This window comes from Dendrobates tinctorius, unplaced genomic scaffold (assembly GCF_039654945.1).
Source record: "Dendrobates tinctorius isolate UK_male_01 unplaced genomic scaffold, ASM3965494v1 ptg000065l, whole genome shotgun sequence".
Classification (NCBI taxonomy): domain Eukaryota; kingdom Metazoa; phylum Chordata; class Amphibia; order Anura; family Dendrobatidae; genus Dendrobates; species Dendrobates tinctorius.
This window is the reverse complement of record NW_027361733.1, coordinates 30,539,962-30,566,798: the sequence shown is the minus strand read 5'-3', so window position 1 is coordinate 30,566,798 and position 26,837 is coordinate 30,539,962. Positions and strand designations below refer to the sequence as shown.

Genomic DNA, 26,837 nt, shown 5'->3' with positions numbered 1-26,837 from the left:
GCAGCACACCAAAAGAAATCCAGTCAAAGTGCTAGGACCGAAACGTCGCTGTATGGGCAACTAGTCAGATGGGCTAATAAATAGCACTTTGGCTGGATTTCTTTTGGTGTGCTGCTTTCATCTTGAGGACAAGATAGCTAGATAGATAGATATGGGATAGATAGATATTAGATAGATAGATATGGGATATATACATATTAGATAGATAGATAGATAGATAGATAGATAGATAGATAGACATGGGATAGATAGATAGATAGATAGATAGATAGATATGGGATAGATATTGGATAGATAAATAGATTGATATTAGATAGATAGATATGGGATAGATATATATTAGATAGATATGGGATAGATAGATAGATATGGGATAGATAGATATGGGATAGATATGGGATAGATAGATAGATAGATAGATATGGGATAGATAGATAGATAGATAGACAGATAGATAGATAGATAGATATGGGATAGACAGATAGATAGATAGATATGGATAGATAGATAGATAGATAGATAGATAGATAGATAGATATGGGATAGATATGGGATAGATAGATACTGCTAGTTTTATGTATCCAAGCATCTGTTGTTATACCTAATTTTTCCCTCTACAGCGATTTATTTCTATTCACCAATTTTGTAGATTTTTTTGTTTTAAATCTCGTGGCACCACGTATCTGACAGCTGTAACCCTGGCTTGTTTTGACTGTATTCCCTCTGGGGGTGTCCTCCCTGCTGCTTGATTTAAATACCCCTGACAGCTAGGCCATTGTTAGCTCTGACTTGAGTAGACAAATAAACAGGAGTTACATCCTGATCAGCCAGCACAAAGGATTGCTGCTCTCTCCAAGTGTGAGAATGTGTGCACATTTATTAACATGTAACTGCTGCACATCTGAGCCATAGCCCTCATACACATACTGCACAGCCCCCTTACACATACTGCACAGCCCCGTAGACATACTGCATAGCCCCCCTGTACATATACTGCTCAGCCCCCGAACATACAGCACAGCCCCGGTACACCCACTGCACTTGCTTGACTTAATCAAAATATTTCCCACATACTGTGTACACTTTATTATATCAGCCTCAGGACAGAGTTTGCTGGTTGAGATAATGAGAACAACCTTACCAAGGATGTGTATCATCCAGGTAAAAGATACAGGAGGATGTGACTTCATCATGACCCAAGGGGTGTGGCGACGCACAGACTTCCATGTGATCAGAGTGCTGTGAACATTATTCATGAAGTGGGCCCGGTGAGCGGGCGCATGCGCCGATTAGTTCTGTGGCGCTGACAAACACTTTTCCGCACACTCCCGCTCCTTATTGGCCAGTTTTGATATTTAAACCTGGACGCCACCTGCTCTAACATGCCTCCCGAAGAAGCAGAGCGAAACGCGCGTCGGGGCAGAGGGACGCCATCATATGCAAAGCAATTCATCTCTGACAGGTAGCAGTTATGTGACATTGAACCCTTTGGTAATTTGTTTACTATTAGATTGCAAGTGCACTTTATAATTGGCAGATGGCACCTTATTGTGAGCGTTGTTACTCAGACCTCCATTGCTTGTCAGGTCCTTTTGTGTTGAGCATAAGGGAGAGGATGCTACGGTAGCATGCAGGCATTAGCAGTAATAAAGGTTTAATCTCTCCAGCTTGTCTGAACGACATGTGATTCTAGTGCTATGAACTGCTACTAGAAACAATGCATATCTTGGCATAAGTTCCCTTTTATTTCATTCAGCATCTTTCTATTTTAATAATTAATTTTTTAATTGATTTATGTACTTCTTTTACCTGGATGATACACATCTTGGTAAGGTTGTTCTAAAGGTTTTGCATTGAGAAGTGGTAGCTATATTGAAAGGACTAACCTTGCTAATAATGGTTGAGATCATGGTAGCAATCAATACAAGTAATATCTGCATTCCCCCACATGGCAATGTCTCCGTCTGTTTCTGTTAGGGTCTCTGATAGTTTGTTTGGGGCATTTTCCATCCGGGAGCATTCGGATTGTTTTGCCACTGCAGATGCCAGGTCACATTTTATGCCACATGTCGCTGGAACTCTTGTCTTTCATTAATCCCAATCTTTCCCTAGTAGTAAGCTAGGGCCGATATGTCGCTCTTACCTTGGAGTTTCTGCTGGTTAATCTTTGTTTTGTGTGACAGCTGTTAATCTTCTCGCCACGGGTCCACCTTTGGTTCAGCAGCTCGCCTCGGAACTCATTTTCTGAAGAAACCAAGGAATGGAAAAGTTAGAATGTGGTGAACTATCATTTTATTATCTGTGTTTATTGCAAGTTAAAAGTATAATCCCATTTTGGACATTTAATGTACAGACATAATATATGCCATAAATGTCTGATCGATATTAGATCTGCACGTATCTTGAGAAAAGGGCCAGGTCCTGCTCTGCCGGAAATGGAGAGGTGTCTGCGCTAACATGGCTCCCTCTATTCACTTCTTGGCTTACTTGGCTATTTTCATAACTCCCATAGAGGTGATTAGAGAGAGCCACGTCTATGCAGTCACCTGTCCATTCCTGACAACACCTGACAGAGCCATTTTCTCAAGGTGTCTGTCCTAATGATAGGACCTACATCTAGCTCATGGTTATATACCATGACTGCCTGAAATGTGAACACCCGTTTGAGTAACCATCATATAACTTTTTTATTTAATAAATCAATAGTATACGTACAAATAAGCAACTTTGTAATATATCTCATCAGAATAATCGGCTTCTTTTTACTCCTAGATTAACCTTTCTCTCTCAAATCATGAGTAAAATCTGTATTCAGTAAAGACAGATTTCCCCATTGGCGAGATAGGAGAGGACAGGTGGTGCTTTTCTATGGAAAGGGGGAGCTACAGACATTCTACTGCAAGTTACAAAGAAACTGTTAGTTCTCCTGTTACGACTGTTCCAGGTCTCCATAGAACTTCATGAGCACCAACTGTCACCTCCTATCTCAATAATCGGAAACTCTGTATTCATTGAAGAGAGATTTTACCCTTGAATCGAGAATTTTGAGAATTGAATGATCAGTCCCGGAAAAGAAAGAAGCAGATTTCTCCAAAAAGATATATTACAAAGTGTCTTATTTTCACATGTACTATTAAAACGACGGTGACTCTTTAATTTTCTGGCACATATAGCAAGCGGTTAGGATGCTCATAATCTAATATCCCCACAATAGCAGGAGTGATGGCGGACGACAAGGAGCACGTGCTCTCCTCCAGCCATCAATCTTCTATGTTTCCATTACAAAATGGAGCAGAGTCAGGTGTGAGAGCGCGCGCTGTACACATCAGCCCTCCTCATACGCTGGGAGTTATTTATAAAGGCTAAAAGGACAGAATAATGCTGTAAAGTGACATCAGCGCGGTGGTTGGGGGTTGCTCATACTGAATACTGAGTTATGCACAGTGATTTTCTTGCACACAAATCTTTCCCCAGCTGCATTTAAAAGACCTGATGGATCATAGTGCAGCTGGGGGCGGGGAGGGCGCTCCGCTATTATTCTGCTCTTCACCCCCTCTTCTGCATTCGCTGTAATGAATCTTGCCTGCAGTAAAAATGGTATTCTCTTCTCTCCGGTCCCTGAGTGCCTGCCAGCCGCTCTCCTCCTCTCACTGTTCTCCCAACATCAAGTGTTTTGTTGGGTGATGAGATATCACAACACGCCAGTCACCCAGGACGGGGAATGTTGTAGGTTTTACATACTAAATGTGACAAACGGAAAGTGCCCATGATTGACAGCTCTTCCGCGTGACGGGCGCTGGCAACTCTCAGCTAATGCCAGTCGGAAACGTATCAGCGGCTACAAATCCTTATCCCAGTATCAAACATTGACTCGTCTCCGACTCTTCTTCGCCTGTATGTTATACAGCGCCTGGGATACTCACATAGAGCTGGATGAGTAGTAAAAAATACTCACAGTCGTAAGGAAAATTCTGACTAATATTTTACATATATTGGTACAGGATTGGACTCACAGTGTAGGGTGATATTCATATGACACCTTTAATAATAATAATCTTTACTTTTATATAGCGCTAACATATTCCGCAGCGCTTTACAGTTTGCACACATTATCATCACTGTCCCCGATGCGGCTCACAATCTAAATTCCCTATCAGTATGTCTTTGGAATGTGGGAGGAAACCGGAGTTCCCGGAGGAAACCCACGCAAACACGGGGAGAACATACAAACTCTGAGCAGATGTTGTTAATACTTCAATACTTCCTAAATATTAAAACAAACTGCCTAAAGGCTCATACTCACTTGCGAGAGACTCTCACATGAAAACCCGGCACTGCCGCCAGCACTCAGACCGGAGCGTGCTGCTACATGTATTTCTATGCCGCCGCACGCTCCGGTCCGAATTCCGGCAGCAGTGCCAGGTTTCCATGCGAGAGACTCTCACGAGATAGTGGTTCTAAGTGGTTCTACAGTTGGTGTATACAGCTCCTATGCAGAGTTAGCACCGAGTATCGCGGGTGTTCAAACCAAATGTTCGAGTCCCCAGACCCATATGTTTTGTGGCTGTTAGACAGCCAAAAACATGTAAGATTGCCCATGTGTGCAGGCAATCCCCGTATGGTTTTTTTTGGGGGCTTCCTAACAGCCGCGAAACATGCGCGTCGTGAACTTGAACATGTCGCTCGAGTCGCCACAATACTCGGTGTGTACCCGAGCACCCGATGCAAACTCGAGAGCACATTCGCTCCTCACATGTCACTATGTTTACAGACTATATTCCTGATTCATCAAAGTGATTCGTTGTAAATCATTTTGAAAAGTCAGAATTTTGGGCACAATGTGGAGCTGCTCAAATAATTTGCAACTTTTGGCGTTTTCACAGCAATTTTGCCAATTTATGACGCGCTGCGGATTAAGGACTGGAATAAGATTTGTGGTGCATGATTCATTAACCTCTTAATGAAATAATGTACTCTGACTCCAGCACGCCCCTTCTTCGAGACCAGCAGGAACAGCGCCTTTCTGGATGAACCTGGCCCATGGGTATGTGCAGTGCACGCACAATTTTTTTTTTAGCGTTTTTGTAGCAGAAACTGATCAGAACCTGCAGAAAGCAGAAGCTTTCATAGCAAGACGTATTTGATGAGTTTTGGGGGTTTGGACAGTTTCTGCTCAGTGGATACGTGCACATGGCATCTGTACTTCGACAGTGGAGCGGCCAGAGTTTTCATGTCAAAGTCGCTTCAACTCTGCCGACGTTTTAGTGCTTGTTTTTAAGGCAACACTGCTACTGGTGTCTTTTGTCTGCACCTTCTCTTATACAGATGAACCACTCCTGGGTTTCTGAACCCTGAAACGGTACAAAGAAGTAACAATATACTAAATGTGTGCACAGCAGGGTCGCTTTCACATTGTCGTGCGTTATGTCCATTTTTTTTTTTTGCAGCACTTTTTCAGGTGGTCCTTGGATGGAATCAGCCTGAAAAAGACGTTGTGTGCACATAGCCAGTTTCTAGAGATGAGCGATCGTGCTTGAATCAGCCGTTATCCGAGCATGCTTGGGTGCTAACCAAGTGTCCCCGCGGCTGCATGTCTCATGGCTATTCAACAGCCGCAACACATGCACGGAGTGCCTAACAAACAGGCAATCCATGCATGTGTTGCGGCTGTCAAACAGTCATGCGACATGCAGCCGCGAGGACTCGAATATATTTTTCGAGCACGTTGAAGTCACTCAGGTAGCACACAAGCATGCTCAGATAATTCCCATTGAATCCTCAGAATTAACTCACTGGCAGATTCTCTGTTAACTCATTCTGCAGCCAGCAATAGACAGAGGCTAGTGAAGGCAAATATTATAATGAAGTTCAAGTAAAAAAAATGATTTTTAGCGACAAATATATGCATTTAAGTAGGAAGAAATAAAATATCTTTGGTGATCCCACAAAAGGTTTTTAGCTGCCTACAAGAAATACCAAGAAATACATATTTTATTTTTTTAAATGTGCACTTAAATGGTTATTCCCATCTTAGCCTTTCACGACTGAGACAGGGATAACATTGTCTGGACCCTGACCTCGGGAGATTAGCTGAGCTACGCTGATTCTATATCTCCCATTCATGTCTATGGAATTTACAGAAGTGGTGCATCTTCCATCGCAACATGTCCTGTGGTCAGGGCCTGGATGGAGCTAGGAATAAGCTTTTAATCTAGCCCTAAAATCAGTGACTTTCCAAGCAGCATCCTAAAATAAGGCGTCCACGTCGCCTTCACTGCTCTTTCCTTCTCCACATTACACTGTGGGATAAATCTCTCCCGAGCGAGAAGATGAATTGATCATAAAACTGAATCCTGCAGATAACAGTATTGTTCATCAGCCTGCGGGTGGGTGGGAGGAAGTGTGAATGAAATATTTACAATGACTTGTTCCTACTCATAGAAATTAGTAGTAATGTTTACATCCTTCATCTGCTGTGGAGCCTTAGGGTATGTACACACATTGCGGATTTGGCTGTGGATCGCAGCAGATTTGGCCCTGCGGATCTGCAGCAGTTTTCCATGCGGTGTACAGTATCATGTTATCCAATGGAAAGCAAAAAACCGCTGTGCACATGCTGCGGAAAATTCCGCGTGGAAACGCAGCGGTTTATTTTCCCACAGCATGTCAATTCTCTGTGCGGATTCCGCAGTGTTTTTACACCTATTCCATTTTAGGAATCCACAGGTGTAAAAACGCAGGGGAAATCCAAGGGAAATCCGCAGGTAAAACGCAGGTCATTTTACCTGTGGATTCTGCAGATTCCGCACGGAAAAATCCGCACAGGAATCCACAACGTGTGCACATACCCTTGTTCATACTGTGCATCCGAGTGTGGCAATCTCCTGTGGGATTTAGCTGCAGTCACTGATATATGTATCAGAGGAAATACAAAAGTGCGATCGCTCATAAGCAGGGTTGGTTTTCACTGACTGATATATCTTAAATGTAAGGCTATGCCAGATTTAATTCCACTATATCCCACACGATAATCACAATGAAGAACTCCCTGAGAAATAATTCCACTCCCGATGTAGCCAAGCGCCCGTTCCAGCCTCAAACAAGGTTAGTGTCATCGCATGTAAAGTATTTAGTCTGTCTTAAAACGCTATCCCTAAAGCAGTCATACAGGTAAGAGAAAATATATTTGCTTTCATTTTCTACACAGCGCTTTACAGACATCATCATCTCTGTCCCCAGTGGGGCTCACAATCCAGATTCCCTATCAGTATGTCTTTGGAATGTGGGAGGAAACCGGAGAACCCGGAGGAAACCCACACAAACACGGGGAGAACATACAAACTCCTTGCAGATGTTGTGCTTGGTGGGATTTCAACCCAGGACCTCAGCGCTGCAAAACAACAGTGTTAACCACTGAGCCACGGTAGAAATGTGGTCCAGCAGAAGAATCTTTCCACGGCTTAAAACTTCACATTTCAAACTCTGCAATGTGCATGCAGCCGCTAGAATAGAGACACAGCTGTCCTACATATCTTGGCTCAGTTATTGCCTAAGCCTGGACACCGAAATGCACAGGACAGCTATTTGACTGGTCGCTGCAATGTTTTCCATGATACTGTGATATATACACCAAGTATGAGTAGACAGGCCACCTTTTTTCTATAATATTCCAGGCAATACAGTCAGCCCTAGCAAATAGAAGACCCGCACCATCACTGCCAGCCTTCTCCTACTGGAAGGCTATCCAAATCTTCACAGATACATTTTATTTAAAACTGATTACCCCATGGCATTGCTTCTTAAAGGGAATCTGTCAGCAGCTTTTGCTATTTAATCTGAGAGCAGCATTATGCCTGGGCAGAGAGTCCGATTCCTGGGACGTATCACTTGCTCAGCTGCTTGCTGTAGTTTCACTACAACCAGTGTTTTATCAGCAGAAGATTATCACTGTGGAACTAGGTGACACCTGCCAGGCAGTCCAGCTAATCTGTGTAACCCTGCCCTCACCACTAATTGGCAGATTGATGACATTATGCAGTGTACACAGGAATCTGCCAATCAGTGGTGTGGGCGAGGTTATACACAGCTGGGCACTGCTAGATCTGCAAAAGATAAAGCAAAGATTTTATCAAAACCACAGCAAGTAGCCCAGTAATACATCCCTGGAATCAGGTTCCCTGCCACTACATTAGGCTACTGTCAGATGACATGGCAAAAATCTGCTTTCAAATTCTCTTTAAGGCCACCATGTACATCAGAGAAATGTTGCCTAAAACAACGACCATACTAACCAATGGTGGACAGCCAAACGTTCATTATCGTTCATAAGCACTGGCCGTATCATCGCACACAGCCAATGCAGCCTGAGAAGCTTTCTTTTTTTTAAACACCAATGAACGACTGCTCATTGGCCCACCTTCTTATGTGTTTGGGGGCCTTTACAGAGCAAATCAGCTGAAGGCCCAAATGTTTATATCATATTCACATCATATCTAGGACCAGATATCCATTTAAAATGTTCAAAGTCCAATACTATATGGACGGTCCATAGTTCAGTAAGACGGCTAGCCATAAATCCACAGTTCATTTTTGTCATAATAGGATCGTCTGGGTCTCCCTGCACAGAGACGCAGAGCACCTCACATATACGGCGTATATAGAGTTAAAAGAAAGTGGCAGAAATCATCTGGCAACGTAAAGCAAGATGCAGATATTCAGTTACATAAAACATATCTCCTTTCATTTGACCTGCGGGAATTAGGTGCAGAGAAAGGACGTTACATTCAGCTCAATGCGTAATAATAGTCTCTGTGCAAGTGTAAAAAGACCTTCGAAAGATTGCATGTAAAAAATAGAAATACAGTATACAGGTTATGGTCGATAAATCATAGCTAAATAGAGAGATAGATAGATAGATGAGAGATATGAGATACATATTAGATAGATATAGATAGATATAGATAGATATTACATAAATAGATATAGAGATAGATAGATATTACATAGATAGATAGATAGATATAGAGATAGATAGATATTACATAGATAGATATAGAGATAGATAGATAGATAGATAGATGAGAGATATGAGATACATATTAGATAGATAGATAGATATAGATAGATATTACATAGATAGATAGATATAGAGATAGATAGATATTACATAGATATAGAGATAGATAGATAGATAGATGAGAGATATGAGATACATAATAGATAGATAGATAGATAGATATAGATAGATATTAGATAGATAGATTTAGAGATAGATAGATAGATAGATAGATAGATAGATAGATAGATAGATAGATAGATAGAGCTCTAGCTTACAGTAACCAATTATACCTCAACTCTGATTTTTGAAAGGCTTTTTTACATTAAGGCAGTGTGCACACTATGGGCAATCGCTTAGCTTTTCTGTTGCACTGAGATGGAAGGCATATACTGCATATATATGTTGTATAGTATCCGGCATCATACTGTATGTACAGCAATAATCCCTTGACATGACCGATACAACTTTACAGCAGCTCTCACTTTGTGCTTTGGGGGGATGGTGGACCACCTGAATGTACAACTATTGTGCGTTGCTCTTTAGTGCCCTGACATTCATGAGATACAATAGGCCCAGATCAGTACTAAAAGAACAGTGTATCAATTTAGCCTTTTCAGCTAACTGCTGAAGTCATGCATCAATGTGTGCTTTATGCAGGAGCAAATCAAACCTCGAGAGGCCATAATATTAATCATCAAAGTGCAGAAATAGATTTTCTCAGTCACTCTTGGTGTGCGCACATCCATCCTTCCCCTGGAATATATTTTCCACACTTGCTTGTTCTATTATTATTCTGCATGCAGTAAAAAAAAAAGAAGAGAAAAAATTGATGCAGGAAGGCGTAAAAGCACCAATAGGAGGGGGCGCTTTACAATCTAGCGCATTGTAACAATAAATTATTACTCCGTATACCTCTACCCACATCTTCGCTGATATTTGTGGCCTGCAGGCAAATTAGGTAGAAAATGCATTGTTAGCATGCAGATGGGGGGAGAGAGTGAAAAAAAGAGCTTTCTCCATATTATGTAAAAAAAAGAAGAAATGTCCTTCCAGAGGCCGCTCTTCGCATCTGATCCAGAGAAATAAGAACATTTCCCTTTAAATGCTGCTGATCTCAGCAGAATGGGGGCAATAGAAATATACAAATCACTGACGGCCTGATCTATGTCACCATCGCATGCGGCCAGCGAGCAGATGTGTGTTGTGGTTGGGTTGTAAAAAGAAACGTACAAAGCAGTTAGATTTAATTAAAATAGGATATTATTGATGGCTCGTTTTAATGGCCTCCAGTTTTCTTAGACAACATTAAGCTGCAATTTGGTCTTTATCGTGACCCTGCGCTGCTCTGTAGGCTATCGCCCTGTGCACACCTATGAAGGCGACCAAGGAACCATGCACCAGTTGTGCGTCAGCAAAGGCCCAAGTCTCTAGTAAATGTATAGACTGACGATTAGCTTACTCTGCCTATGGTAGGCCGATAGATTGGGATAAAGGTATTATTTCCTATTATTTCCACATTTTCCTCCTCATTTTGGGAAATATAGTTGATTTTATCTATTATTGTTATTGTATTTTTTATGCATTTATTTTATTTAGATTGAAGTTGGATACTGATATCAGCCCCCTACTGCAAAAAATAACTCAAATGTATGTATATATATATATTATTTTCTGGTGTAAAGGTTAAAACAAAAATAAAATATATTCTTTCAAATATATATTTATATATTATTTATTTGTACTTTTTTTTGTCTCAACCTTTACACAAGAAAACAATAATAATTCTATAAAAACATAAAATGTAAACAAAGCGTGGTACCACACTGCATTAGTCCAGAGCCACATCTAATTGAGTCATCTGAAGAAACCAAGTTTTGTGGACAGAATCTATTAAAACGATAGGAATTTCAGAAGATTTTCCCTTTTTTTTAAGTGACGGAGAAGAAGTTTATGTTGTAATGAAAATAAATAACAGGTCACCTTCGGGTGTGTACTCAGCCTGTAAATGTCTCTCTTTTATTGTCACTGGGAATACATGGCACAAGAAATATGTTATCTGCTCAGAGGGGAGGGAGGATGGGACAGCAGGAGCAGAGCGGCCTCTGACAGCAGGTTGGGAATTGAGGAGCAGGCAGGTGGGTCAAGTGGTCTTTATCTCCTGTCACTTTATGCCTCTGTTACCAGGGAACAGACCACAGGCATTAACCATCCATCTGTCCCCTGATGACAAAGTAAAGGTGACAAGGGGAAAGCACTTACTTCTGTGATGACAAAGAAACTTCCAATCTGTGACCACACCTTCCTTACCTGCCTTTGCCCCAGTTCTCCGGAGAATCACCTGTCCATCTGTCATCCCCACACAGGGTGGAAACAAAAACAAGATGCCTAACGAACAAGTCTGATGAAACATTAGGTAAGGTCAACTTTCATAGAACTAATGAAGAGCAAACACGATGAGCGCGGAACCTTTTCTATCACCTGTACATCTACAGCGTCCTAAAGAAATATTCTCATTTCTACCTACATCCTTTTTGCTGCTTCATTGGCAACGTTTGCATCTGTTTTATGTTTATTCGTCGCACGGAGCAGAAAATGTCACTTTTTTTTTCTATGAAGAGGGAGTTACTTTGGGGCGGTAGTGACTCAGCAGGAGCAGGTGGTAAAAAATAATTACCTCCTCCTCTCACATACGACTCATACAATTAGCAACAGACATCATGATACAATGTACCGGACCGGTATTGGACGGTGATGCCAAGGGCCCACCAGTAACGTTGACGTTATAGTAATATCTGACTTATATTGCCCCCGTTCACAAATTTACCTCTGCTTCTTTATAATAAACTGACCAGTTGTTAAATAAATGCTGCCTTTGTCTGTACATAGTGAATCCAATATATGGTACCAACTACTACTCTAAGGCTGGAGTCACACACAACGATTAAAAAATCAGTCCGATTTTTACGGTACGAAATCGCACAATGGTTTCTTGTCCAGGGATCCGTCTGTCATCCGAATTTCCGGCGATGAACCGATTTTATTCGCATCTAAGCATCAAATTGACTTCCAATGCCAATGCCTGATGCTCTTTCCTGTTGACCTGGAGAAGTCTTGTGATTTTATCGCAAGTCACACTTGTGGTCTGTTTGTAATCCGATTTTTTCTCGCCCCCATAGACTTGTATTGGCGAGTCCGATCCGAAAATCGGTGACAATCGCAGCATGCTGCGATTGTCTCTGTCCGAGGAAACGTTCCGACAAAAAATCGGATGATGGGAGCAGCACCATAGAATAACATTGGGACGAATGCAATGTGATTTTTTATCGCATTGCATTCGTCCGATTTTTTCGCTAGTGTGACTCAGGCCTTATAGAGAAGTTTGGGCCCACCGGAGGATTCACGTGCTCTCCAGTGGGCCAGTCCGAACCTGTGCAGGCTCTTTCACTAGTACGTATGGTATCTGCACCTATTAAAATGAACTATGGACAGAAAGATTTAATAAGCCAATGCTATGTCTGTACATAATGAATCCCATGTATGGTACCAACTACTATTGTTATAGAGTGGGGGGCCCACCGGAGGATTCACGTGCTCTTCGGTGGGCCCGTCCGAACCTGTGCAGGGCCCTTCACTAGTACGTATGGTATCTGCACCTATTAATAATAATAATAATAATAATCTTTATTTATATATAGCCAACATATTCCGCAGCGCTTTACAGTTTAACAGTTTCAAAACACAAGTCATAAGTAACAACATTGACAGTACAATAATTAAAGCAAAATAAAACAACCCTGCTTGTGAGAGCTTATAATCTACAATGAGGTGTGGGAGATACAAAGTACAGGTGTGTGTTTACAATGATGTATTTACAATAATGGTCCAGCCATCTTGAGGGAGTGAGGGTTGGATGGAGATAGTGAATGGGTTACACACGCACACTTACACATAGAATGACTTTGATTAGTGAACGTGATAGGCCGCTCTGAACAAATGTGTTTTGAGGGAGCGCCTGAAACTATGCAAATTGTGGATAGTCCTAATTTCTTGGGGTAGAGCATTCCAGAGGATTGGCACAGAGCGAGAGAAGTCTTGGAGTCGGGAGTGGGACGTACGGATTAGTGCAGAGGTTAGTCGATAGTCATTTGCAGAGCACAGCAGTCGGTTAGGCCGATAGACAGAAATAAGGGAGGAGATGTAAGGGGGTGCCGCACTGTGTAGAGCTTTGTGGGTGAGAACAAGTACTTTGAATTGGATCCAATAATGAATGGGCAGCCAATGTAAGGGCTGGCGAAGAGCGGACGTGTCCGAGTACCGATTAGCCAGATAGATGACCCTGGCTGCTGCATTAAGTATGGACTGGAGAGGGGATAGTCGAGTAACGGGGAGGCCAATTAATAGAGCGTTGCAGTAATCCAGGCGGGAGTGGATCAATGCTACAGTGAGGGTTTTTGTTGTTTCCATGGTGAGAAACGGGCGGATTCTAGAGATGTTCTTTAGGTGTAAGCGGCAAGAGATTGTATATGGGAGGTGAATGAGAGATTGGTGTCAAACATAATACCCTGACAGCGAGCCTGCTGCCGGGGTGTTATTATGGTGCCACCCACGGAGAGGGAAATGTCAGATTTAGGGAGGTTAGTAGACAGCGGGAGCAGAAGTTCAGTTTTGGAGAGGTTGAGTTTCAGATAGAGAGCGGACATGATGTTGGAGACTGCGGACAGACAGTCACTAGCGTTCTGTGGTACAGCGGGGGTAAGGTCGGGGGATGACGTGTATAGTTGTGTAATATTGGGTAATATGTTGGGTAATATTAGTCTCACACTTTTCTTGATCGGTACAAAAGACTTTTCGTCAGTGTGTCATCAGCATAAAGATGGTACTGAAAGCCAAATCTGCTGATAGTCTGTCCAATTGGGGCCGCATAGAGAGAAGAGAAGGGGGCCAGGGACTGAGCCCTGAGGTACCCCGACAGCGAGAGGAAGAGGAAGTGGAGACAGCGAACAAGACACTGAAGGACACTTTTAACACTTAGTTAAAATGAACTATGGACCGAAAGATTTAATGCACCAATGCTGCAATAAGGTGGAGAAATTAGTTAAGTAGTGGACAGGCCGATAGTGGCCATTGGGACCAGTGAGACTAATAACAAATTCCTGATGATAACCTGCAACTAAACAATTGTTTTTGACAGATGAAAATCTTCCATATTGGTGTGAAGTCCTTAAACTTGCCTATAAATATTCTGTCTTCTTATAGCTTGGTGTTAAATGAGCCTAAGCCATCGGGCCGAGCTGCTTTTCCTATGAAGAGTTATGTGCAGGCCAGATTGGTAATGACATGCACACAGATACAAGAGAAGCAATCATTTGATTATCAGATGCAGTTGTATCGCGGCGTACCTGCCCACTCTTCAGATGGAAGGATAACCCCCCTCCCTTTACCAGCAGCACCACCACATCATGGGTTATTATCAGACCTTTTACTGCCACTGTTTAGTTATTTTTTCTCCCCTAGCACTCTCCTTCATTACTTTGTCTCTGATTTAGCATCTGAACCCTTTTCACATTTAGTAATAACCAAATGCAAGCTGTGTACTTTAATCTTCCAAACACAGGCGCACTGCTGTGAAAATCATACACACTCCGCTCCCTGGCATTGCGTGCCCCCATCCTTTTCCATTTATATGCAAATGTTGACCTTTCACCCCAGCTGGCTGCACGAAGAATTTTCCTAAAAATGCAAATAAAAGCGTGCAGTCATTTTACCCTCCTCCAATGTTTTATCCCTTTTTTTTCCTCCTTCTGAGTGAGCGCACGGAGGGCTAAGCGTAGATGGCAGCAATAATTATTTTTTATGAATCCTACCGTCCATGGGAATAAGCTTTGGGCTGCATTGCCTTCTGTGCGTTAGTTATGGGGTTGCTGTAGAGGGGAGAGCGGTCCGTCCGGTTTTATTTCTAGGTAATGGACCAGCTGTGTTTTTAATATTTGTGTTGGTTTTATTAATAACCATTGGTGCAGCTCCATAAACGGCAGCGGTGCCGCATGAAGACGTAAGTAATAGGAAGGCTTTATTGCAGTCATCAGAAGTTTCATTATATGTGTGCCATATATCTAGAACTCTTACAGTATTTAAAGGGGAGTGTATGAACCAGGATGCACTGACTTTTTAATAAATCGGATTTAGGGCAAGATGGATACAAGGGATGTTGAAATGTGGACATGTTCTTTCTGCTCTTCTTCCTTTCTTTCCTATGTAAAAAGAAGAGGAAGAGCATCATTCAACCAAGCTCGTCTATGCTGAATAGAAGGAGCACATGTGGATGGATATTTTCTAGCCCTCCGGTGGGCACATTGGGAAGATATTTGGTAATTGTCATTGCCCCATAGTTCTTCATTAATAAGACTTCTGTAAAATACCCTAAGGCAGTAGAAAGTTAGAGCACCACAAGTACAGAACTCCTTTACATCTACTTTTTACACCCAGAACTTTCATTAAGGACTCATGCAGACCACCGTATAACTTGGACAAGTGCCATCCATAGTTTTGACGGATAACACTCATCCCTATGTTATTCCATGGACCGAGTTGGTCCAAGGAAAAGATAGCAACAGACGTGATTTGCCTCTGAGATTCAGATGGCACTCTCTCATCTAATGGTAGACTAGGATGCCAAGGGCCCACCAGTAACCAACTCCAGAGCCCTACTTTTCATCTACATGCAAATGTGACAATATCCTCAATCACAAATTTATAGAACAATGAACTTAAATGAATAAGATGCTGCCTTAGTCTGTACACAGTGATTCAAGTATATAATGCCACTCTTGCACAGGGGCCCACCGGAGGATTCTCCTGTTCTCCTCTGGGGCAGTCCACGCCTGCTCCCATATAACTATATAGCTCAGTGGAAGAAATCGGAGAGCGGTCCAATTTTCACGGACTGACAGTATAGAGAAGGTGGAGACACTTTTTTGGGGTTTTTTTTGCTCTCCACCTTGGAGAAAAATTGGATCCCACTCTGATCAACCTCTGATAAACTCTGATCACAGAGTGATTAGCATAATGGGACCGAATATTCATGTTACCCTGGCCTAATAGTTAGACTAGTTCTTAATTAACTGACTCAAAAATAACCCAATCCCCAGCATGGTCACATCCATGATTAGGGCTGCACCTGAGTTCTGTACATATCAGTGAGTACATGAAGAATGATGAACGCAGCAGACGGTGGGATGGTGGCGCTTTGGCAATGAGTCCTCTTTTATATTTTATACACTACAGTACATTTTTTATTTTGACACTGCATTTGCTCACTATGGACACACACACACTATATATATGTATACTTTGATCCTCATTTCTAATTCTAGATTGACAGTTCCCCAGCACAGTGTAATTGTAGATGCGCTCACAGTCCGCAGCCCTCGAATGTTAGCTGCTTCTAGCGTAACAACAAGTAAAAGGTAAATTAAATAGAAAATGATTTGTGTGCCATGCCCTGCGGCCATAAACCAGGACACTGACCTGTCATACAATTTCAGAGTTTTGCTAATCCCACAAATGACAGATGTATAAGGCAGGTCTATCCAGAGTAGATTATAATGTGTCTGTCCTTTCTGCTGTCACTTTCTGGATAAAATGTCATCTCTCTCTCCTGGAGACTGTCTATATATATTTGTCGTACAGTTCTAAGAGACTCTAAACCAAAGTCTCTGCTTAACATTTTCAGTGCTCAGTCAGGGAAGTCCAGAAACTTTCTCTTTCTGTGATCACCATTTCATGGATTTCCATCCTTGGGAACCTTCAGATCCTTAGGTGTGTATGATATCAGTATATAGCACTTCATGCAAAAAATGTAGTGACCCTTTAAAGGGAATCAGTCATATTGAAAATGGTCTCTGATCTGCCGGCCGGATGTTCTAGAGCAGGAGGAGCTGATCAGATTGATAGACATTTTAGTGGGAAAACTTTCAGTAAGACTTTCATGTTAATCATTGAAATCCTTGGTGTTTGTATGCATAAGTCTAGTGGGCGGCCGTACGTAGTGATTGACAGTCTTCCCTCTATGACTAAAAATGCAGAGATATAGCAGTCACAGAGTTAGACCAACCATTGTTCTCAGCTTCTCCTTCTCCAAACCATGCTGTCCACAGATCGGATGCATGTGACAGGTTTTCCTTATAAAGTACAAGTCATAAGAGGATCATGTTAATATTATATGATTTTAACCTCTAAGCTGCTACGTGAGTATCACATAAAGGGTAGGCCATCATGTAAGTAGATATCATAGTTATGATAATTTATACAACCATCGTGACATATATGTATGGAAATACAGCCTAGCTGTGAAGGATACAACAATGTGCTCTTTACTAATGTCAACAATTCTAAGTTACTGTTTTATATTGTGATCCCCTAAAATTTCTGTAGTTCTTCTTATTCTTGTCCTATGAGCAGGGTCTTCTTATAATGTGCCCAACATAAGAAGAAGTTTCATTCCGGCCAAAAATATGACTTGTCGGGATCGAGTGGACACTTATCTATATTCCTTCCCAGGTATAGTATTCTCAGACGTTTGGAGGCATCAGTACTTTTTCCTCTCCAATTACGTAACTTAGAAGAGTTTGTGTTTTTTGGGGGGGTTTCTGTGTCTCTTTTGATACAATTTTCACGAGTCTGAGTTTACTAAAAGGGAATTCAGCCATAGTTGGGTCTTTATTGAATAAGACAATGTCTGTATCCCCCACTCCCTAACATTAAAATTATATCATTAAGATTTGATCACTTCAACACGGCGGCCGTGACATGTGTGCATATGAAAAATGATGAGTATACAGCCATAGGCAGAGCGAATGCTTGATATATTAAATATACATTGGGAATGATATGGAAATGATATTCAATGTGGGGACTCTCTAGACATTAATGTGGTTTAAATATTTTATGGGAGGAGATACGGTGCACGGGGCAGGTTCATTTACGTTGTTTTTATGCGGTATGCGCTTTTCTAGAGAGATCTGATATACACACATCAGTTATAAAGCTGAAGCTCTGGAAGAAAACGATAATTGTCAGTCAACCCATAGGCCAGACAGCCCTTTTGGCCGTACAATTTCATCCAAGGTGAGTAGATGTACCAAAAAACATTGGGATCCAACAATTTGAGCTGCAGTTAAAGGGGTTGTCCATTGAATAGTTTTTTTTTAAATAGAAATTATACTGGTTTAAAAAGAAAAATTTGTGAACCCTCCACCCCCACTGCAACTCCTGTTGTGAGATGTAGTAGGTCTCCACTGGTTTATTTTTCCTGCTCGTGTCTACACGCACCAGAAGTGGCAAGAATTGTCCACTCAACGAATAACGGGCCATTATGGCAACCCACCTCACCCTCTGATTGGCGGCCTTTTCCTGTCATTTTTGGATTTTATGACCAGACAGGACTATGAAAGAGCATTATACAACCTGCTTGAGATTGATCAGGATGAGAAACATTTTTAAAAAATCAGTCTGCAATTTAAAAACACAAAAAAAATCTTTGAAAAGTAGTCCCAACAATCACATGATTATCACCAAGATCGGCACAAGCCTCTCCAGAAATACTCAGCCTTGATGATAAAACCTGTTCTTCCAACTTCCAAACTGTTCTTCACATCAGTCACTGTTTCCTCCAAGATCTGCTGAAATACACAGTTGTACCAAACATAAGAAGCGCCTTTCGTTCAGGGGCACAGGTTTTATTCTTTCTTACAACGGGTCCGGAAGGCCAAAAAAACAAGTAGGAAATGAGAAGCAGCTGTGTTCATTGCACAATCTGGACAAGCTGATTATAAATGTAATGGCAATTGAGGCAGGAGAGGGGGCTGTTGATCCCGTAAATGCTGGCTTTTAAATAAATTACAGTGAAGGGATCAAAAGAAAAAAAGGGGTTAATCATGGAAGATGTGTAAAGCGGAGAGTGTGTGCGCTGAGCGAGGGGCGGGATTCTGCAGACTCAGCTACCTCTGATCACCACGTGACTTCCAGCAATAATTCAAAAGCATCTTGGACTAATTCACCCCTATCTAGTAACACAGAAGTCATTTGGTTTTTTTTTTTCCTTTTCAAACCAGCATTAAATGGCTGAACTGAAATGACGAAGAAGGAAAATTGATTTTTTTTTTCGAGCAAACCGTTGCTTGGCAGAAATTTCTAGCAGGAAGGAAAGTTCTTCGGTGCTCAATCCGGAAAATGCAATGTAGCTGATTCAGCTCTGTTTTCACCATAAAGCTCTTAGCGCTAAAGGTCCTTGTCCGTCACCAATGATAATAATGGGATATACGGCGTAGATGTGATTATTGCGGTTGGCCTAGCATGCGGGGAGCTGAAGTTTAACTCTGCCCAACAACTCTTTATAGCTACCGTATATAGTAGGACAAAGATGGACCTTCCTCTATAAAGGCCTCATTCACATAGTTTTGACCATCCACTGTATTTGCTGAGGTCTGGTTGAGACAGAAACGCACAATAGAGAGAGCGCAAAAGAGATACCGCAAGAGAAACGAGAGAGGGTAAGAGCGATGTGGTGCTCACCTGGGAGGATCGTGTAGGGGCACAACACCTATATGAGCTTTAGAATCCACGGCTGGTAAAAAAATTGCATGAGACAGCAATTCACTTTCGTGGAGAGGACACGGTACCTGACCTGCTCTTGCGGGAATGAAGAATCCTCGATGGTAGAAAATAAATGTGAAATTTGTTTTTAATAACCTTAAACCAGGCGTCCGTCCGGTACTGAAACGCATTGGTGTAATAAAAATTTTAATTTTGTATCGTCGAGGAGTCTTCATTTCCGCATGTGCATCCTAGGTACTGTGCTGGTAGTGAATGTGACATTGTTTTTTTAACCTTGAAAAATGGACCTGTCCGATGCCAAAACATGTTGGTGTAATAAAAACCTTCATTTTGTATCATTGAGGATTCTTAATTTCTGCATTCGCACCTCAGGTACTGTGACTTCTCCATTATAGTGCATCTTCTGTTATTGTCTCTATTTTGTGGTAGTTTGCTGAAGAAACTGATGCCACAACTGGTCCTGCACATTCCCATGCAATCAAACCCAAGCATCTAGCCATCAGTTTTGGTCCAAGAGCTCGATCAAAACACATGCACCATTTTTTGACATGACTGGTACAAGAAGTGCTCTCTAAAATCACTTTAGCAAAGGCCTGAAACAAGAGGCCGGACACAACTGATATTTGGTAAACCGGCCAAAGCCAGAACATCATAAGATTTGCCATATTAACAATATGACAATGATAGTTAATTCCATTTTTTTAGCTCAGTGTTTCCAATACAGTTTGCAGTCATCTCTTTATAATGCCAGTATCAATTTAATGTTCCTAAAATTGTGTCAATGCCAGAATAATAGATGATACATCCGCATCCTACATTACAGAACAGTACATGATGCATCGGTGGGGGTCATTGCTGCTGACTCACTGACGGCACAAATGTAAGTGGCCAAAAAGGCATAAATGATGAATAATACTTCTAAATCCCATTCCTATATTAGAGTATGACCAATGATAGGTTCCTGGAATGTATTACTTATCATCGAAAGTCAGACACATAGCTAATATCTTCTAAGAATATCATACCCAGAAGAATAAAACATGGCCAGAACTTAGAGCCAACATCTCAATGAGTCACTCTTGGAGCTACTAGAAATATTTCTTTCCAGATCAATGTCATGAAATGGTTAAGCGTGAAAGACTCCTTTTTATTTTTCTTCTAGAAGTAATGCTTTCATTGAACTGATATCAATGGCTTCTCCTTTCCATGGAGGCTCAAGCCTCATGGCTCCATCAAAAGATTGTTCCTTCTCTGAAAATTCCAGCCTTCTTCTTCTTCTTCTTCTTCTTTTGCTCCTTTCAGTTTATTGGTCTCTGATGAAGTCTCAGCTGTTTAATTCCCAGTAATTATGGCTAGCCTGAAACGTCTGGTGAAAAGTCACCTGGTCCTACAAGCCACCTCCCAGCCCCCTGTAACCTCGCTTCGAGTGATGAGCTGTGAAAATCAGCTCCTGGCGAGTTCATTTGTAAAACAATGGAAAGCAGAGCCTGGAACAACTATAAAAAGCTTATGAATGTATCAAGCAACAAAGGGAGATTGAGATTGTCAGGCATTTGTCCTTTACGCCAACATAATGAAGACACAAGTAGAGCTCCAAAGAAAGACACTTAACCCACAGCGGTGCTTTAGAGTTTTCATGTACTCCGTTATATATTACCGATATGAACAAGCTGAAAGAATGATTACTTCACACTGAGCTCATATTCTTCGAAGTCTCATATATTTCGTCCGTTTCCACTGCTTAGTAGTTATTAAGAATAGGTCGCTTCTAGAAATAAACATGTCACATATGGCGCATGCTGTGTTTTCCGCAAAATAGAAATGTCCACATATATGAAACATCAACCCATCAAACAAGTGTTCCTGTGGGTCAGTAATGGGACAAGAGGACGTAACTTACAGGCATGAAAGAAGCTGGAATACATCTCGCAAGAATCTTCTCATAAAACTTATTAAAGAGAACTTGTCGGCACAACTTTGCATATTAAAGTAAAGGCATGGCCATAATGGCGCTGTTATGCAGATTAAATAGATACCTTTAGTGAAGAACACTGCATGGTGATTGTTCTTTAATCAGCATATGAAGTCTGGGTGTAATAAGCTTTCAATGCATAGGAGTGGGACTGTGGGCAGGGTCTTTGGATCCTGCTGCGGCCCCACCGCCTGTCTCTAGATTTTTTGTCTGCCTCCTGTTTGAAAGCTCTTGATGCCCTCTCCGCGGGCGGCGCATGCGCAGATTGACCTTCTGGATGTCTTCAGTAAAATGGAGCCAGTGGCGGTGCATCGGCAGATTGGTTCCATGACCAGCTAAAATTTAAACCTGTGAATGCGCCATCACTGGCAACATTCTACTAAACACATCTGTGCGCAAGCAGTGCCCGAGGAGTGGATGGCACCAGAGCAAACGTTCAGATAGAAGGCACATATAGACATCAGGGGCAGGACCTATAGTCCCACCTCTATACACCGAAAGCTTATTGCACCCAAACTTCAAAGGCATTATGCAGATTTCTTCACTAAAGGCATCTATTTGGTCTATATAACAGCTCCATTATGGCCATGCCTTTACTTTAACAAGCAAAATTGTACTGACAAGCTCTCTTTAAGATAAAAAGGTTAGAGAAAGAAACATTGATGACTTCTGAAAGTAAAGAAGAGAAAAGTTGCTGTTTTTACACTCTAGGCTCTTGAATAAGATCTATATTTCCTTCAAGAATGGCAGAATGCAGTGAATCCCAGAGGATTAATGGAAAACCATTCAATAAAGAATCAGGGTGGAGTTTTTACCCACATACAAGAACAAGAGCATTTTTGTGGCCTAGACCAATCTTCGATGTCATCATCATTGATATGAAGTGTGATACATCAGATAAATGCAAAATAGAACTGAATCACTTCTACTCATGTGAATGGAGACGAAAAAGCCAATTAATGGCAATGAGTGATAATTTTACAACTTTGCACAATCACCTCATGCACAAATGTCTCCTATATGTTGCTCTCCTTTCTCAGTCTTTCATTTGTAAACCTGCCTGACGAAGGAGCCTCTGTGACCTGAAAGCCTGCAAGTATCATTGCTAAGGTTAGCCAATAAACGGATCACTCCTAGAATACTTTTGTCATTTTTGGGGGCATAAAAGTATTTACACAGATTTTTCTGGCTAACACGATCATGAAATATAATTTTTTATTGTATATCAAAACCCTAATCATAAAAGTCTATGAGATATTAAGCTAGAACTTAAAAAAAATCAAGTCATTCAGCAATGTCAATGGGGAACTAGAGGAATAGCCTTGTACCTTGCTTCTTCTGACACAAAGAAAGGATAATGGAAGGCAATAAATACGTTAGAATATTCCAGGTATTAAGGACTCCTAGTATGTGATGTGGGAATCCACTGACAATATGGCTAAATAGTTTATAGTATTTTAATGAGGTTTGCAATCCCTATAAAGCTGTGATCCAGTGCTCCCAAGGGAGGTGCTCTGATTGGTCAGGCAAAGTTAAAGGCTTAGCCTGGGGCTCTGTATGTGTAGGTGGGAGGGTGACAGGACCCTTCTTTTGCCCTGGGCAGTGTGGCATGGATAATTCATACGCAGCATTTATGGAATACCCCACATGAAAGATAAAGAAGAAATGTTACAGACTTGATACTATGCGAAGCCAATGGAACACTGAGCACTGCTGCCGAAGCTCACAAATTCTGTGTTACATCTCCTCGCTCCTTCATGGGATGAAACTTTCTTATTAGTTCTGGCAATAAAGATGTGGACTTTTAGTTTTATACAATGATCTTAGAATAAAACAAAGATCCAAATGACAAGACAGAGAGTGATCAGCTAGAAAAGCATTAAAAAGTAGTAGCACAGATAATTATGTATAATGTGTGTGTGTAATGTGTGTGTGTAATATATGTATTTGTGGAATGAGTGTGAGTATGCAATATGTGTTTGTTTGTGTAATGTGTGTGTAATATTCATATCTGTATGTAGTGTGTGTGTAACATATGTATGTGTAATGTGTGTATATCTGGGAAATGTGTGTATATAATGTGTGTACTTGTAATGTGTGTGTAAAGTGTGCATATGTGTGTGTAATGTGTGTGTATTGTATGCATATGTGCGTGTATGTATATTGTGTATATGTGTGTAGTTGTAATGTGTGTGTGTAATGTGTGCATATGTGCGAGTATGTATATTGTGTGTACTGTGTGTGTGTGTGTAATGTGTGTGTGTAATGTGTGCATATGTGCGAGTATGTATATTGTGTGTACTGTGTGTGTGTAATGTGTGTGTGTAATTGTGTGCATATGTGCGTGTATTTATATTGTGTTTACTGTGTGTGTAATGTGTGCGTATATGTATATTGTGTGTGTGTAATGTGTGTGTGTGTGTAATATATGTTTGTACATAGAGCTTTATAAATAGTATTTTTGTTCCAACAAGCAGACAAAAACATTCACATAAGACATTTTGTGTAAAAAGTTACATGAACTATAAAAGTAGCACAAAGGAGTCATTGATAAGGAGTTTCCTTGGAATCATCCCTTGGTACGGTGCACTTGTATACTATAACGACTGCAGATGTAAATGCAGAACTTCTCGTTCCACAGGACATAACCTATAATCCTGCTGTGTGACATCACGTCGTACAATCATGTAGATGACCGCCACATTGTTATATAGTCTGTGGAACTTAATGGGCTGTAGTGCTGCAGGGGACAAGCCATTGTGTCCTTTCCACACACACACACAGGCACGCAGGGAAATGGTGGCCTTGTTGCTTGTAGTGCTTGCCTCTCATCCCACAATAATCACAGGATACAAAGCATCATGGGGCAGGGAGGCAGCTCCCAGCTTTGGTTTCTATGACAGCATAGAAGGCTCAGAGTGCAAACCTCGGATTCCCGGATTCCAGGTTCTTTGTTTGCCATTAATTAAAGTGACCATATGGAGCAAGCTGATAATGGAAGCAGATGATCCAGTAGGGAGAGGAAAAAATGAATTTGAAGCAGGAAACTGGTCTGAAAAGGATTTTGTAGCTCTATGCAGATTTAACTATGAGCTGGGGGTGGGGGTGGTCTTGACAATGGATGTCAGATATTGTACTAGGGGGAGATCACACAAATGACAACACGCAGGCGCTCTCGTAGCTAAACACCACAACTGCTGGAGGCAGAAACACTTCATTTTGTAAGAAATATTAGCCTCCACGACATATCCACAGCACAAAAGAGCCACAACCCAAAATGCACAATAAATAGAAATACCACCCAACTTCTCTCAGGACCATCGATTATTTCACAACTTTCGTGTTCCCCACTATAACAATGTGTCACTTCCACATCCCCAGCTCTCAGGCAGGAGATGGCTACATGTTACATAAACTTTCCACAGGAGACTACCTAACTGTGGGTCCTGTAACCTCCACCAGATGGGAGGTGAGGGGACATAATGGACCATGTATCTGAGAGCTGAGGAAGGATGGGGTGGAGGCTTTGTCTCTCTCCATTTGTGTTGTTTGTCATTAGTTACATCAGGATTGGACACAGTCAGGGCCCCAAGACAACATTCAGCAACTCATCCACAGAGTTTCCTGAAGTCCTTCCAGAGGGGTGTGGAGGGGGCTCCCCTCCAGAAATAACAGGCTCCTAGGTCACAGAGGAGGTGGACAGCAGCAGCAGCAGCAGCCAGGAGCTGTCCATGGTGCTGACAGGCTGCAGCTGATCGGGCGCAGCACACAACACGATGGGACTTACCTTCATCACAATGACATCATGGGGAGCAGTCATGGCTATTGGGCTGTGATGGAGAGCAGTCCGGACTCGGATCTCAGGCTGTTTGTGGCTCCCTTGCCCTGAGCACTTCTGCAGGCTGGGGGCTCATTCCTTTATGGCCCCGGCTCACACAGGGTGGGGGTCTCCAGAACTCCAGCCTCGCCAATGTATCTGTTTACTCTCCGAGGTGAAGGAAATTTACAGTACAGCATCAAATAAAGATGGAGCAGCTCACTTCCTCCGGGGAGACGGTGGGCAGGCCCAGCTCTGCACAGCAACCTATGATTGCCGGGGCTCCAGTCAGCAGAAGGTGCCCGGCTCATCCGAGCTGATTAATAATTAATATGCACGATCCTGGAGCTTCTTCACTGGGGAGGGCGCACAGGGGGGGGGGCGTGCATATTACAACTGTCAGTGCCACCACCCCTATGCCATGACAGCTTTTGGTACAGTCCAATAATTTCTAATAGAAAAGACCCAGCAGATGATAGATGCCTTGTGTGCACACAGCTAAGCCAAAGTTGTTCTGGGGGTCCACGCCGGTGGGCACAGGTCACCTCCCCCCTTGGCATCAACGTACAACTTTGCAATGCTCCTCGATGACCCCACAGCCTCCTCTCCCAGCTCCTTACAGCCCGAGCAGCACAGTAAACAACTACACATGTCACCAGCGGCCAGAAAATGGAGCATTTAACTCCTTGATGACCACACCCCTGCAGCTAACATTACTCCAGGGATGGAGAGCAGCCTGTGCTGAGGACTTTCCAACACACAATCACACAATGGTCCTTAACCAAGTCTTTGCGATCACTGCCAGGGACTGGGTACAGAAATCCTGCCACGACCCTGCCCCAACTCTGCCACCATCCTGCCATTATCCTGCCACTACCCTGCCACCATCCTGCCACTACCCAGCCACCATCCTGCCATTATCCTGCCACTACCCTGCCACCATCCTGCCACTATCCTGCCACTACCCTGCCACCATCCTGCCACTACCCTGCCACTACCCTGCCACCATCCTGCCACTACCCTGCCACTACAATGCCACCATCCTGCCACTACCCTGCCACTACCCTTCCACCATCCTGCCATTATCCTGCCACTACCCTGCCACCATCCTGCCACTACCCTTCCACCATCCTGCCACTACCCAGCCACCATCCTGCCACTACCCAGCCACTACCCTGCCACGATCCGGCCACTACAATGCCATCATCCTGCCACTACCCTGCCACTACCCTTCCACCATCCTGCCATTATCCTGCCACTACCCTGCCACCATCCTGCCACTACAATGCCACCATCCTGCCACTACCCTGCCATTACCCTGCCACTACCCAGCCACCATCCTGCCACTACCCAGCCACCATCCTGCCATTATCCTG

General features: G+C 42.4%; 1 protein-coding gene across 3 annotated transcripts in view; it reads right to left on the bottom strand.

Moving 5' to 3' along the window:
• The window catches only part of MYT1 (myelin transcription factor 1), a 94,935-nt gene extending 68,920 nt beyond the window's left edge, over positions 1–26,015 (bottom strand). The window contains exons 1-3 of one of the 3 annotated variants that reach the window (XM_073580869.1): positions 25,432–26,015; positions 23,321–23,426; positions 2,144–2,244 (exon numbers count right to left, since the gene is read on the bottom strand). The gene's annotated coding sequence lies outside the window, so the exon portion shown is untranslated. The remainder of the gene's footprint in view (positions 1–2,143; positions 2,245–23,320; positions 23,427–25,431) is intronic. The other 2 variants (XM_073580868.1, XM_073580870.1) reach the window with 2 other exon arrangements.
• Between the last annotated feature and the right edge of the window lie 822 nt (positions 26,016–26,837).